Source organism: Anser anser (assembly GCF_964211835.1).
Source record: "Anser anser genome assembly, chromosome: 13".
Classification (NCBI taxonomy): Eukaryota; Metazoa; Chordata; class Aves; order Anseriformes; family Anatidae; genus Anser; species Anser anser.
In genome coordinates, this window is record NC_139734.1 from 18,016,982 (window position 1) to 18,033,078 (window position 16,097).

The following is a 16,097-nucleotide window of genomic DNA, read 5'->3' on the forward strand; positions in this document are numbered from 1 at the left end:
AAAGTGGTGTCTATAAGACAATCAATAAAGTAAACAGAATCATGTTTCACCTTGTGTATTATATGGAAAAAAATGAGGACAAGGTAGATATGCTTAGAATCAGGGGGTGGGAGGAATTAAAATTGTATAATTATGCAAATTAAGTTTGTTTTTGTATGTGTTGTACAAAAACACCACCAACAACAACCAGCAAAGAGAAAAGCAGTTGCAATGTGATGAAGATGAACTACTTGATTTAGTGTGTAAAAAAAAGAACATTCCTGAAGGAGGCTTTAATTAGAAGGGACATACTGCTGCTGAATATCCATTCAGCTTACCCATTGCATGATTTTCTTCAGATGGAACAAAATTCTAATATAAGAGTTATTGGTATAAAGGCTTCAGAAATTCTAGGAAAAGGAAAGATAATTCTGAGAGGATACAAGGATATTTCTCTGAAGAGCAACACAACCAGTTTGGTTAAATAAAAGGTTAGCTACAGAAGTTCTTTTCCTTCAAACAGGAAAAGCAAACAAAACAAAACAAAAGAAACCCACACCTAATACTGAGAAGTAGTTTTGAAGTTACAATGGAGAGAACAAGCTGAAACATGAACATTAGATTTTATCTACAGCAATTATACAATTACTTTGAAAACAGCTGTAGCAGTTTTGGTATCACCATGCTCTATTTGAGACTATACAGAAAGCTCATTTTGCACTCCTGTGTGAAGTTGTGGCATTACTTGAACCTTTGGAGCAATGATGCATGCTAAAATAGATAACTGGACTGAAATAATGAAAATAAATTCAATAACAAGGATCATAACTTTCAGCAGTTTAAATAGTCAGCAAACTGCATATCTCTCTCCAGTTAGATCTGCAAAAAATATGCTTGTGTTGCACAGGGACTTTCTGATTATTATTAAGAGATATTAGAAGCTTTGTATGAATTTGAGGACATATTAACATGCCTAGTTTTTGCTTTGTTTGCTTTGGTATATTAACGTTTTTTCCAAGTTCTGAAAGAGAAAAGCGTCTTCTGGAACAGCTAAGAGGAAAGAGGTTTATCTCATTAGCACTACACAGATTATGCTTAGATGAAAGCTTAGGGAAAAGCAAAACGGGTATAAAAAGGGGATGCTACAGAATGATTCTTGGCATGCTTTTGACCCTGAAAACATTATAGAGAAAAAGGGACCTCATTTCTGAAAAATTTACTTCTAACTACAGCAAGATTTACTGCAGTGGGGAGGAGAGGCTCAAAATGCATTATTACAGACATCGAGGTATCTATTTAAGTACAACCTTGATGAATTATTTCTAAAAATAGTGTTGATGCAGGTAATCAAGCTTACATATTTTTTTTTTTCAAAAAGAGGCATCCCCCCCCCCGATATTGATTGCTTATAGTAGGAGTATGTTTAAGAATGATAAAAGGCATTTTAGTCAATGCAGACTGTGGCCACTGACATCTTGTGGCACATGCATCAATTCTTTTGTTTGTTTGTTTTGATATGTTTCTTTTCCTCCTCTGTCAAGTGCTGTCAGTTACACAGCTCCCACAGTAATTGCTGTTCTACTTATTTCTCTGATTACATTTTGCAGTTATGTTTTGAAAGCACAAATAATTGTTGACTTTTGCAACAGCAGCACCTCACAAGCAAGTACACAGCTGAAAAGATTGGAGGGAGAATAGGGAATGATGGGTGTACTATGAAATAAGTGATTTTTCTTCTGGTTGTAATGCTGATACAATAAAGACAGCAGATAAGATTCTCCTGTATTAATTACATGTTGTCAATTAAAAGTTAAGTAGCATTTCAAATCACAAGATGTATTCACAGAAAACACCAGCAATATTGTGCCAAAACCTTGACAAGAATTGATGCTAGCAATTTTGAGCTTCTGACAATGTATCCACTGAGAACCTAGCTACCTGAACAGTACAGCTAGTACTTACCTACAATGAGGACAGTTACTGCTTCACTGGCACATTCAGAAACTCAAATAAAACTGTGTACTCTGTCTTATTCAACCCTAATTTGTATTCAAGTAGGGATGTCAAGGTCTACAAAATGTAATGTATATTCTCTTTGTAGATTTCACATGTATGTTTTTCTTCATAATGCTACAAATGTCTTCATTCCTACCTTAAAAAAGACTTGAAAGCCAGATTAGCTACAACAACAGGAAATCCATGGACATATATGAGACAAGAAATAATTTCTAAAATGAGAAAAACAATACTCAAGCCCTTCCCTTCCAAACCCTGCACCTTGAACTTTCCACAACTATATTACAAAGAAAAGGGAAGACAAATTTATAAGAAATCTATTCTTAGTATTTTTTATAACTAATATTATTAAGAAAATAAATGGCTTCTGAAAAACATAAATAAGATAGATATAACCTGTATCTATACACAGAGAGCATGTCCAAATTACCCAAATGTAAGAGCTACAGAATATCTCATGATATTGCATACCCAAGAAGAAATTTTCACCATTTATTTTAGTCGTCAAGTGAAATTAAATAAATGGCAATGGAAGATAAAGTTCCACATACCATCTCCTATCCTCTGAAACACACTGCCTATTAAGATATTTCTGAATTATAATGCCAAAAAAAACTTTAACAGCATGGCTATCCTGGAGGCAATAGTGAGCTTGGTTTATGGTGCAGCAAAATTTAAGCCCACTTTTAACCATGAGATTTTATAGAAAACTATTTAGGACAACAAATAAACATGGAGTCAAAGAATCTCTTTTATTTCCCAGATTTTAATCTGGCCATTGAACAATAACCAAAAAGGCAGAGAGCTTGCTGCTTTGGTCAATCACACTTAAAATCTGTAGTTCTAAGAGGGTGGTTTTTAATGGTGTGCATAAATGGAAGACAGGTTGCTCATACAGGTGTTTGGGGCTTTAAAGCCCAGACACACTGACAATGATTTCAAGCTGAAGGCCATCCCCAGTGAAGACAGAAGGCATATTTCAAGCGCATCTTCCTTCATTTACCTGTTATCAGCTTCATTGCCAGTCCTGCCTCTTCCCACCTGCCATACCTCCAAGATGCCTAACTCCACCAATATGTAAGTAAATTCAAGTTCCTATTCAAATTCGGTTTAATACCCAGAACCTAAAATACAGCCTTTCAAACATGCTAATACCTACATTTTTTTTTTATGGTCCTCAGATATCATCACTAGTAATAACTAGTAACATTTGCAAAGAATAAATTAAACATTTCAAGAGAAAATTTTAAATTTTATTATCTCACGGCCAAATCCATTTTGATATCTATTTAATGGGGATGAAATATGACATATATACACCTTATTTAGCAAATTTCTCATTTGTAATGTTGAACATCTTTGGTTTATTCACGATCGTAACTCTTACTGCTGGACTGTCTGACATAATTCTGTCTTGGAATCTGTTTAATTTGCATGTGAAATAGTATGTTCATAGCATGTCTTGACATAAATACAACTTAGAAAAGAAGGAAAAATTAACAGAATATAAGTAGTATATTTATAACTATGAGGCAACAACAGGATACTACTTATGCAAATTTCAAATATTAAAAAACATAATTCTGAAAAGGACAGAGCAATTCAGAGTTAAATAATTACTCTTGATAACATCATTCTATTTTACTCAAAAATTTTAAATATGTAGAAATATGGAACTGTGCTCCTCTTATATTGTGAAAACAGGGATTCAAAAATAATTCAGTGTCCTGTCAGACTATCTGCATAGCAACAAAAAAATCTGTTAATATCATTCAGCCTGCCTTTCTCTTCCAAACTATTCTTAATAAATACACTCTTCCCTCTCCTTCCTTTTATCACATTGTGTTGGACAGAAAAATAGAGGTTGAGGAAATATCTCTACTACAGTGATTTTTCAGTGTGTATTTGTGATATTCAGTAAAATGGGGTTAAACCTCTATTTTTATTTTCTTTAAAGAACAATATTCCCATGCTGTAATACAAATAGTGGTGATAGTAACAGATATATTTTGCCCTCGACTGCACAGAAAACTCCCCCACTAATTTCACAGAAGTCAGACTTCCATCTGAAGCCAGGCTTGCACTGCACATAGCTTCATATCACTTCCAAACATTTCAGCCTTTGTGAATGGTACTTTCTGGAATCTCATTATAATAGATTATGTATGTTTTATATGTTGTCTCTGAGAACTGCATATTTTAATATGCGCACATTTCATCAAGAAATACTAGATCTGCCAGTTTTACTTTATCTACCCTCCATAGATAATTTGCCTTCTGAACAGAACTGAAAAGAGATTTTAAGTGATTTTAATACAGAAAGATATCCAGCAGCTGGATCCAACTGTTAAAAAATTTGAAGTCCTATTAATTTTTTATCACATGTCCAAAAAGGCACTGCTCTGTGTAGATTATACAAGCATATTCAAATAAATTTAGGAAGAAAGCTTCAGACATTCTTCTCAGAATAATTTTAAGTAATGGATAATGATGAAAAGAGCAAGAAAAAAAGATGCTAAGAAAAATGTATTTTGATCAACCAGCCAACTACAGAAGTGTTTCAAGCACATGCATTTTCATTTCTCTAAGAACAGGTTCAATGAAGCATTAAAGAACATATTACCACAGAGACAGCTGTATTCTAGCATACCAAATCAGGAGACATACAGGTTACTTTCCTGATTTATGTATCCCATAGCATCTTCCTGCCAAGGCTGAGTCCCTTGACAGAGAGAGCAGAATAATTCTAAAGACATATGCTGTACTTCATCTTTTCTCAAAATCTCAAGCCATTGTGACTGTGGTAGAATCTGACACAGAAACTAAAAGATTTATAGGGTTAAGACTTGCACAGTTGACAAAGATTTGCAAAGATGACCAAAGAAGCACTTATTTCACACGCTTACTAATTTGATCATAAAAGCCAAATCAGTTTGTTTATAGTGATGAAACCCCATAAAAATTAAATGGCAAAAGATCTTTATTCTAGATTTTTGACCTTTCTCTTTAAGTTCTCAACACATAAGACATAAAATTTTTATGTTCCCACTGCAGCTGGGATGTTCTTTTCCTCTTTCAAAGGCTTCTCCATCAAAAAAACTAATACTACTCACTGACTGCACACTTTTATTTGGTGTTCAAAACTTCAACTTCACCTCAGAAAACATTTTCACTAAATAACAGAAGTTGTAGAATTATTCCCTACTATTGTTAAAAAACCTTGAAATGACAGATGAAAGCTGTAGATCCCCTGGTACATGGATAAAAAGCCCTGATGGTATAGAAATGAAAGAAAATATAGTTAAAAATCATATTAAAAGATTTTAAGCAACAGTAATCACAGTCAAGCTGAAAAGTTATTTTTCAATCTTCTAGTCTATCACTAAAGGTCAATCAACACAAATCTAGATAAAAAAGAAATGAGATGCTGCTTGCATTGAAAAAGTTTTGTGGCATATCCTCTCGCAAAGCAAAAACGTTCTTCAGTCCTCAGAATATGCAAAAAATCAAAAATAAAAAAAAGGTCCTCAGGACAAGTGAGACTGGCTGAGCCGCAGAGTTCAGCAGAGGGCTGCAGTCACTAGGGGGATGAAGCACATTGGGTATGAAGAGTTGCGGAAGGGTGAAAAGTGACTGCAAACATCCCTGAGCAACTGGATTTAGCTTTCCTCGCATCCCTGCTTTGAGCAGAGTGTTTGACTTGGAGACTTTCAGAGGTCTCTTCCATTCTGAAGCGTTCATGATTGTCTGCATGGTACACTATGTGCTGAGGTTAGTTCTGAGCACTAAAGGATTTTCAAAATGTCATTTAATACATAGTACAATGGGATCTCATTTAGAAAGGTATCTGAAATTAAGATCAAATAGATTGAAAAGGGTTTTGAAGCTGTACTAGTTAAAACAAAATTGACTGTGATGATTGGATCAGATTCTTTCAGATAGTTCTCTGTGTTACCTCACTACAGCTATTTTTATATAAAACCTAAATATAAAATTACATCAGTGAACTAATTATTGCCTGTTAAATCTATATACAGATATCATGGTATAAGTAAATGTCATTGATTTAAAAGCAAAACAAAACCATTTTGAATTAAAGTGTATTGCAATACAAGCAAATAGCACCCCCCCAAAAAAAAAAATTGATTTTTTGAGTGTTTTACAATCTTGAATAAAAGTAAAAGCTGTGCAGAATACCACACTGTGTGATAAACGCCACCACAAATCCGTAAGACAAAAAGACGATTGGTCCCACATACCACTCTTTTTTAGGCCACTCTGATTTTTTCTGGTACCGCTGCTTACTCTACTCCAGAAGAGCTCTGCAGCCTCCCACTGATCCATCTAATAGAAACTTGTCACCCCCAGTATACACCCCCACAGCAGGATTTTATTAGGAAAAACTTCAATCATATGCAAAGTCATATGCATACTTCAACAGAATACAAAGTGACACAACAGACTGTGAATTCTGGTTACAAAAAGGCATAAAGAAGACTTCATCAGGTGCGTTGACTGTCCACTAACTTAAATATCATTTATTTGAATACATGCACTACATGCATTCTGCTCTAGGGAGTTGCTTTTAGTCACACCTCCATCCACAAAAATGCAGACTATGAAAACCCCTTTAAAATATCACCCCAGCCATCTCAGGGCAAAAAGAAATGCAATAGGAAATCTTATGCAACAGGAATACCAATTTAGAAAAACAGTCAATCAATCAAACAAAAAATGCAGTCATCCAGTACTTTGCCATGTTATCAGTCTCCAGCTAGGATTTTCACACATGCAAGGATAAAATTCAAGCAACCAATGACAAGTTGAAAGAAACACTTAGCATGTAAAACAAGTAAGCTGCATGCTGTACTAACATACTGTAGACAAAGTACAATGGAACCACACTGAAAGCTGATCTATATAACTACATATTATTAGAACAGTTATCTTACCCACACAGGTACAGTCCCTTATGACACTGCTTTTTAAAATAAACTTAAAATAGAGTAGGTGAACTCTATTCTATGCACATTTATCAAAAGTAGGTTAGAGATTTTCATAATTAGCACTCCCTCAGATTGTCATTTCCTTCACTTACAGTCAAATGATATTCAAAAGAGCGACTGAAATACTTTCATATGTTCAAAGTGTTGGAAATGCTATTGCCTCTGTGATCCCTGTAAGTGAGTGCCACCTTTGGTGAGGACAAACAAAAGCTTTCCTGAAGCAAGTTTTGACCTGTGCGTAGGAGGTAGTGATCATTAAATAGTAATCAAACAACAACAACAAAACACAACAGAAACAACCAGTATGGCACAGTGCTTTCTGCAGTCTACTAATCCTGAAGAACCTCTAGAAGAGAGACAGAACCAGTCATTGGATTTTTACTCACTCAGAGCTACCTCAGTGGTTGACAAAAAGTGCTCCCCGTTAGTTGCCTAATGACTCCCAGCAATAGGTTGGGAAAGCAAAACTTCAGAAGGATTTAAGACACACATAATTGAATCACAAGAGCACTGTGCATGGTACCTTGTGATTTAGTGAAATAAAACCGTACCTGAACATAGCAGTAACAATCCCTCAAATCAACAACTGAAAGAAAAGCCCTTTTAAGTAGCTGTTACAGAAAACTCTACAAGGCTTCTCTAAACGTACGTATCCATATGATCCTTACTCTAGATGCATGAAAAATTACATTAAAAGAGAAAAAAGAAGGGAGGGGGGATATTGATTTACTCATGTAGAAAAGCTTTTATTCTTGTGATAAATCACTTTAGAGTAGAAGAATGAGCTTGCAGGCACAGATTGCATCTACTTGAATTCTGAAAGTATCTGGACAAGTGGACAAATTGGTACAAAACCAAAAGAAAACCATAATTTAAAATCCCACTTGGTCTGATTTCACATTGCAACTACTATAGTAGGGAGAGATATCAGCAGTTATCTTGTTGCAAGTTTTATTTATTTATTTATTTAAATCAGGAAAGAAATTGTGTAAAATGGGCTCAAGGAGAAGATAAAATCTAACCAAAAATAATTAGAATATTACCTCTGTAATTCTGGAAATAGGATCTTTTTCTTATTTTGCAAAAGGAATGTGATAAGCTGAGGACTTCTTTGGAACAAAATAACATAACTTTGATTTTTTGATTTACTAGATTTTCAGCTGCACAGAAACCCCTACGTGGAAAATAAGAGTATTCTGTTCATTTCTATATCTTTATTTCATCTTGGTTTGCCTTAGGTATAAAATGTTCCAGTTTTCTATGGATCTTCTGTACGTGTGTAGCATTGGAAATTGAATTACATGTTTAGGAACTTCCCACAAGGTTCAATTGTGAGTTTTGATTGTTTCGCTTTCTTACCTTCAAGTGGTTAATCTTAATTTTCACTCTCTGCAACTATTTACAAATTGTGCACTTTCCCATTGATGGGATAGAAATACAATTGGTAGAAGCATTCCAGTAAAACATCACAAATATTACATGATCAAGTACATTTTGGAAAGGATCGGAGAAATAGATTAGAAAAAGATAGGAGACCTTGTGCTTCAAAGCTTAAACTGCCTGCAGGTATGGGGAGAGGTTTACTACTGCTGAGTTTGGACATATTCTCTTATCTGATCTCAAGCTCTTTTGACAAAGCAAGGAAGACACAGAAATGAACTACACGTACTAAATGCATGTCAGCCATAAAGAAACCTATTAGGACATACAGTAAGCAAAATTTCCACTGACAGCAGTGCAGGTATTTGGATGACAAGACCCACACCTAGTTCTGCTTTAAAGAAATGTTGTAACTATTTCTGTCCTTTTAATATGGCCTTGAAATGACACAAAATGAGCATATACAGACACAAAGACAGGTATAATACAGAATATTGGATCTTTGTGAATTATGGACGAAGAAGAACTAGAGGTCCCAAACACATCTTCTTTAGTTATAAATGTCATCTTTGAAGGTATGTTTAGAAAGTCTGTATGAATGATGCAATTATAGTTCAGAAACAGCAGTATTTTCTTTAGTTATTGAAGGTAACCAAATGAGCCAGTAATAAAGTACAAGGTGAAAAAGAAATATTCTGAATAATATGTACTTCATGCACTAATAGTTTCAATATATATTCTGCACCTATATCTAACCCATGCTTGGAGTCATATCCTCAGAATACCCTTTGTTGGAGTTTTTTCATTAAAAAATAATAATAAAAAATTACTGCATATCTCACTCCTGCACTATTGTAGTGAAGTGAGTAGGAAAGTCTTTATTTCTAATTTTTATTTTCATTAGCCTTCAGTGCCATCAGAACTAACACTTAGAGGCTTTTCTTGTGAGGTTTACCAGGGCAGGTTTACTTGAGACATCATTTTTGTTATGGCCACTGATCTTAAATCTGCACCAGAGTGCTTACCCTCACTCTCTCCATTCTGTAAAGTGCTTCTGTGACTATTTAACAGATTCATTAGTTCAAAAGGAAAAATAACTATTATTCAACTCATTCTTATCTTGAATACCTGTCAGCTGTCCTGAATGCTTTCAGCTTAGAAAAATATAGGATAACAGATAACATAGATTTTTCCCATCCTTTCACTAGGAGAAAATTGAGTGACTTTCAATTACATTATGAAATACATGTTCTTTAATTTCACTGCACTGAATGTGCATAGAATAAGGTACTTCAGAAGAGCCCTTTAGCTTTCACAGTATCATTTAACATTTGAACTAACTTATGTTAAAGAGTTTGTGCCTAAGAATAAAATACACCAAATGCCATATACATACTTAGAAGTTTTCTTTTTTTATTAGGTTTCTAATAAGAATCATCTTAAAAAAGAAATAATTACAGTATTCTTTTAATTATTAATTCTATGAAGATATTTTTATAATAAATTTGCTAAAAACTTACATTTTGCAACTGCTGAAAAATATATTTTTGCATTATCTTTTTCAGAGTTGTATTGTACACTACATGTATTTTTTAAATACTGAAACATTACACAGCTTCTCAGAGGACAGCAGTAAAGATGTGTTGTCAGTCTTGTGCAGTGAAATGACAGATCTGGAATAAATTTTTACTTCTGTAAGCCTCCCATCACTCACAGATTAGACAAATCCAAATCTTGATAGTTCCAACACCTCAAACTTCCAAATCTATATTCACCAGCTACTTTGTCTGTTAACATTTGATGACTTAGTGTTCTTATAATTACTGAATGTTAAGGACAACCTGCCTTGAATTTTGGATTTAAACCAACAGAGATTAAAACAATTCAGTGGCACACTGAATAAAGGCTGTGAAATCACTTTGCTTCCCTCCACAATTTATTTCAGTTTACGTAAAATGAGTTGTGTTGATACTGCTTTCCATTATTGGTGTTAAAGAACTGCCTCCACATCAGCACAGTTCCCTTTCCCATCATCCCATTGACATTTTCAATGACAGAGTAAAACATTATTTCAGCCAAAGATTGCAGCTTGGGAGAGAAAGGATGCTGCAAGTCCTGAGTGACAATGAACTGTACAGAAAAACTTGCACTGTGTATTAACCATAAAGCAATCACTCCATTTTTTATTTATTTATTTATTTATTTATTTATTGTGAAATGCTATAGTCAGGTTAGTTATTTATTGAAATAGAGTAAGGTAGTAAGAATATACTCTTTCTAACTAAATCGTGTTACTGAGTATTATGTTATCAGTTGCCAACCTGTTAGTAAAGTAACAATCTTATACATTCATGGCATAAATATTTTAATATCCTTACAGTATCACACAAAGTACCCTCAAAGTTAGTGCTCGGCCTCCCTGTTTGATTATAATCACTATCTACACTAACACATAGTTAGAACTATAACAATTTCCTTTCATGTTACTTTCTAATGATGGTGTACTCTGTTCATCCTTGCTTTTTTAATCTTCAAATTGTGTAAGGCATAACATATACAACAACCTCTATCCTGCAAATGACATGACATGAATTTCCTTTTTTAGTATGGATATATTTTTTTCTCACCCTTGTTGGATTTTTCAGCTGCAATGATGTACAAAAAATCTGAGCACTGGAGCAGGTTGCCCAGAGATGTTGTGGATTTCCTTCCCTGAAGATATTCAAAAGCTGTCTGGACACAATCCTGGGTAATGTGCTCTAGGGAAATCTGCTTGAGCAGGGAGGTTGGACCAGATGTTTCCTGAGGTCCCGTCCAACCTCAACCATTCTGTGATTCTGTTATGAATATAAGGGAATGGAGGGAAAGAATGCACATGATTCTGAATCACCTGTGCTTGCCATCAGATTTCTAACTCTTTGATCCTTATCTGTCTTCTGAAAAGTAATTCAGAGAGGCAGATCATTACATGACTTAGGTAAGGTTTTGTAAGACATGAAATTTCTTTCAGTTTTACACTCCACACATCCGTACTTCTGTCAATCAGTCTGCTCTTGCTTACACTCTATTTAAGTAACTGTAGGCCACTCGTCAAAAAAAAAAAAAAAAAACGCACAATGATAGTTTGGATTTGGGTAGTATCCCAAAGCCCTCTTCCCTAAAAATGTGTGTGATTAAATTTGAAATGAAAGCTGCATCAAACTTCTGCTATAAATACTGTGTTTGTCATAATTTAAGACAGTTCAAGATGTTATCAACAAACTAGATAAAATTTCCATTGGCCTATTAGTAGTCATGTTGTATCAGTCAAACCCAGGTAAGCCAAAATGCACTTGAAATCTGTTCTTGCTTTTACCTCAAATCCTTTTTATTGGTTTATAGGCTGACATTAACCTCAACTCATGCATAAGCAGTCTGCTGCTTTTTCACCACATTTAATTTGTAGTCCTAGTTTGTCTTTAGAATGCTTTGATGCCCTTTATGTTTAAGTCTTAAAACATGCATGGTGAGTTTTCGTGGAGGTTATTCTGAAAGCCTTCGTTGATATCTTTATGTGATAATTGTGGGGAAAAAAAAAAAGGCAAAAAAAAAAAGCTGTAAACTCTACTTTAGAACATTTCTTCAAATTATTTCAGACAGTATTTCTGCACACTGTTGCTACCAACGCCACTGAGTGCATTTTCTCTCAGAAAGTATTCCTTTTATTTTTTTCCTGCTCAGATTTGCTTGTAATGTTCTATAACTCTGCGGCAGTCATTCTCCTGTAAGCTATAACCAATACCAGGACTTCTACTGATGTTGGTTGTGGCTGTGCATGGTATTGCTCAGAAAAATTATGAGAGAAATAATGTGACTGGTTGCATTTTGGTCAATTACTTTAACCAGCTGGACAGAACAGCTGGTTCATTTGTGTAGGGACATTTCCTTCTATTTATGAAATGCTTCTGACATTTTGAAATGCTTATTGAGCAAGAAACATCAAGCATAGAAAGAATATAGAAGAACTTCTGCTCTTCTTTGGCAGTTTTTGTCCTAAGTCTCCATCCTGGTGTGTTTCCTTTTCAGACATTCTAGATTTCACTTTATTTTATTGCAATCCATAATACCTCAAAATAATGCTTAAATAAAATGTTTGGTCCTTCAGTCTTGCCGTGTTTGAAGGTGTTAACTCTCCTTGCAGAAATACCATGTTTATCTCAGTAATGCATGTTTCTAACCCCAACAGAAGTGTTGAGAATTGCACTCGCTACACTACATCCCATTATTTATAAAGTTGTACTAAATAGACTGGATAGTTTTTCAAATATAATTTGTAAAACATTTTTGTTTGCCTGACAAAACCACATTGTAATTAATTCACCTTTCCCACCCTATCCACCACTTGAAATGTAAGTGAACGTGTGCACACAACACACATCAAATCCCGCATTTAAGAGCCACTGTCTATATTTGAACAAATCCTATCTAGCTGCATAGATAATAAAAAGAAATGCTAACCAACTGCTTGTGAGTAGTTGCCATCCAGAATTTATCCAGAAGTTGCGTATAGAGAAGATATGCTTGTGTTACACCTTGAATGAATCTGAAGTATTTTAAACACAGAAATACATGTAAAAACATTAAAACTGGAACAGTTATTGACCAGAATTTGTTTTTCAGGCAGAATGGTAGCTCTCATTTTACAATACTGCTACTGAATATAAACTTTGAATGTTAATTGCTTGACTAATCAGGAGTAGCAAAAACAGATTAATGACTTTTTTGTGTGGTAGTGTATCATACTTAGTACTAGACGGAGAAATTTGGAACTGCTTGCAGAGTAAAGGAGGATGAAGTGCTTTTAACATAACTTAAAGCACGCTTGAATCGATACTTGTATATAGAAAATCAGTACTTTCTATTAGAAGCTTACCCTCCTCCCCCTCCCCCTTTTGTTTTTGGCAGTCACGCTTGTTTGCACTTTCGTCAGTGGAACATAAGCAACAATTGCAGGCTGCTACATGGCTAGCTTTCCTAAGCATACACTTGTTTTCTGAGGACATAGCACTGCCTCAGGAATGATTTGTAAATTTTTTGTAATTCAAGAACACCACTGCTATTGTAAAGTGGTAAGGGAGTAAACTAGGCACTTTATAGTACTAATTGGGCTACTATTTGGTTTTGATTGCTTTAAAAGAGTTGTCTTGGTTCTCCAGCTTATTATTTATTTATATTTTTTTAATCCTGGTAAAACAATATGTGTATTTATGAGCATTTTTTTTTGGTTGTTTTTTCAACCTTAGTACTTTTTTTTCTTTTTTCTTATTTGAAATGCATAATTCACATTTGTAAGTGCAAATCCACAAATGTGATGATCTGAAACTTTTTATTGGAGTTGAGCGGTATTGGTCATTGTGTATGTTTGGAGAATGCGGGTGCTTTATAATATGAAATACTGTTGAGGGCATCTTCCAAAGCCCTACTCCTTTGCTTCACAGGAGACAATTATGTCTGAACCTTAGTGGCTTAAGGCTTTTGTCCTAAATTTGGTCTATAGTAGAAAGTGTCTAGGAAAACATCTTCTTTGGGAGCATCACAAAATATGTTGCCGTAGTTAACAGAACTCTTCCTAACTTCTGAGGACAGAACAAACGTAGCAATTGAGAATATGCTATTACTATTTAATAGTAATAATAATATATATATATATTTCCTGCTAGTATGCTTTTAGCCAAAGATTTACCACTTAGGCTGAAGTTTGCTTTTCTTATTTAGTAAGGAACACATCATGTGACCTGGGATGGTATTAAAATACTCAGTTTTCCCATAGCTTATTCAACAACTGTCTTAAAACAAAGTGGATTCTCTACCCAGTGCTTTACATCAGCATTACTTGTGTCCATGGAGCAGCCTGATTTGGGAGGTTGTTTGTTCTGCAGCATAAAATGTCTGTTTTGCTCACTTTTCCCCAGAACAGGGAAGTCCCACCAAAGACTTAATTTTATGAGCACAGTTTGCTGATTATTCTTTTATTTATTTAATTAATTATTTATTTGGTCCCCGAGGCACTCACCAGATATCTGTGCACCATTAAGTCAAGTCCCCATTGCTACTATGGAGTGTTACTAGTGCACATAATTATATCTGCTCTGCGTTTATCAGCAGGGTTCAGTCTCAAAATGGATATGTTCAAAAGTGATGTTTCCTGTGGGCTACCTTATGAAGACACAGTACTACATCAGTAAAGCACCTCTCCATCTGTTAGAAGGTGCTCTTCACTTGCTTCAGCCTGTAGAGGTTACTGCATTTAATCCATATGCCAATTAGAAATGTAACATTACAAGCAGCAAGAAAGAAACTATTGACTTTGAGCTGAGCAATGTAGCAATAAACTAATAAAGAGGACAATGCAAGGTGGTAATAAGTAAATCATCACAAAGGAAAATAAAAAATAATAGCTGAATTTGATTGGCTGCTTCTTCCCTGACTGGGACCTTAAATAATGTTTGCTTCTAGTGAGGAGAAGTGAGTGTTTTGCTCACAGAAATAATAGCTAATACAGGCACTCAGCCTTCTTTGATGTGTTATTTAAAAATCTTACTATACTGATTTACAAACATCACTGACTTTTGAGGTTTCCTTTATCTATACCAAGTTTTAATAATCTGTATCACAATTTTCTTCCTCAGTTCAACTTTTGAAGCAAAATTAATTATTTCAGAATTTACTTCAGTATTTGTTGTTTTCTCAGAAGCCCAGATTATAGTAGGTACTGTACCAAGTAAGGCTGACCCACCTTTGAAAAAGTTTGAAAACAGTGCATGCAATTGGTCTTATTTTTTAGTAATACAAGTTCACCCAGCTATAATCATACTCTGTAAAGATAACTGGAAACCTCTGTTATGATACAGGGAATGCCACTGGCGCATGGTTTGTAGTTCCTGCAAGTTCCACCCCCCCAAAACCTATTCCTGGCTTTAAGTGTGTTAACCACAGAATGCAGCTTGCCAAAAATGATTTATTAAGAGGAAATAAATGCTAGATGTGAGCAGGTTGCAAAACTAAAGCTCTTGTGCAGAATTATATTATGCCTTATACCTAAAATAGTTGCATATGCGCTGCGGTGTCTACAAAACTAACTCTATGTAAAACTGATTTGTATTGGAAGACCAGGAGTGTTTTTCATTGGAAGTGGATAGTTTAAAGAATACTCAGGCTGTAACTGCACAGGAGTGAGGACTATCTCCTCAGGGAGGGTTTTCTCTGCGGTTTGGTGTATGGGCACATTAATGTGCATGTAGTTCTGGTGAAGAACTGTCCAGTACAAGGGAAATGCTAGCTATTGACGGTTATTTCAGTGCAATTCCTTTCTTTTTGATAAGCAGCAGTAAAACCAAAGCAAGACAAAAATCAGTCTATATTCTACTGAGTGGGATGGACAGGGTCTTTTGGCAGAATAATAGGCTTTATTATTTTATTTTTTTAATGGACCTTGGATAATATACTCAGTAAAAAAGGATAATGAAACAGCATTAATCTGCCTGCCTCACCAATAATACATGTGGACCTGAAGAACCACATTAAATTCAATTAAGCACCTATTTGTTGCATCAACACAGTCAAACTTTCATTTAACTCTTGATCTGACCTTCTATAGAAGGACAAAATTTTATTCCAAAAGCTAGTTATCTGTGTGTCAGTACATGTGTAAAATTCAGATTAGATTTTGGATTAGTG